Genomic DNA, 1175 nt, shown 5'->3' on the forward strand with positions numbered 1-1175 from the left:
ATATATATATATATACATGTATGTATCTCTTCAATTTTTTAATTATTATAAAACTTCCACTTAGGAGGGAACCGGTTTCCAACAAAGATACAAGGGTCCGTTTTTGCGATCTTGGGATGTAGATAACAAAGACAAATTCACATTTGAAACTTGAGAAAAACCTTGTATATTTTTACTGTTCCACTCACAGATTGAACTTGTAATGTACGAATCAGCCTGGTGTTCCAATTATTATTGGTATGAATATGAATTCATAGTCTGGATATAGAAGCTGGAGGTTCCGAAGCAGTTGTCCATAGATATCTTCTTTTTCTTAAATTTTCAAAGAGATATTCATACCTGCAAGGCAGCTAACCTTTATGATGGTACATACCTTTGCCCCTCTGTACCAAACAACAATATCCGATCTGTTATGTTTATATTTGACAGAGGTTTTGATGGGAATATTCCACCAATATTCCTGCAGCTGATGTTTATGAGTGTATTCCATAACAGAGGGATTTTCTAAGTTTATTTCAGGACAATCTTTTTTTTTTCGGATAGCATTGTAAATTGTTTTAGCAACAACATCGTGTCGCATAGGAAGGTAGTACCGTGACGACATTTTTGGACAGCTGTTAAATCACATGCGTGATGTCTTCCACAGAAACATGACATCGCCTACACATGCGATTGCACCTTGGGATTACAAGAGCTTCACTGTCTCTCTTATTCATCAGGTACTTTGTGGCAGTCTCCTGTTCCTGGATTGCAAACGCATAGCCTTCAAAGTGTGATGTGATGTAGTATATATGTATGTATGTATGTATGTATGTATGTATGCATGTATGTATGCATGTAACAATTATAGTTTAACGGGCAGTTCTACAACTTGTGACTCTCACGCAGCATTTTCTCAGTTTTTCACTTCCATTCACTTACAATGACCCTTTTGAAGTTGTAGTGACGGAGAAAGAAGATAAAAGCATATCAGAAGCTGACAGATGGACATAGTAGCTTTATATGGATATTCCGTATTTCTCTCATGATACATTTAAAATCACTATCCTGCAATATATAATCGCCAATCACAAACTAGTTGTATATATTATCAGATTATACATACACGCACATATAATCACGCACACACACACACACACAATATATATATATATATATATATATATATATATATA

The sequence above is a fragment of the Octopus bimaculoides genome, chromosome 3 (assembly GCF_001194135.2).
Source record: "Octopus bimaculoides isolate UCB-OBI-ISO-001 chromosome 3, ASM119413v2, whole genome shotgun sequence".
NCBI classification, from domain to species: Eukaryota; Metazoa; Mollusca; class Cephalopoda; order Octopoda; family Octopodidae; genus Octopus; species Octopus bimaculoides.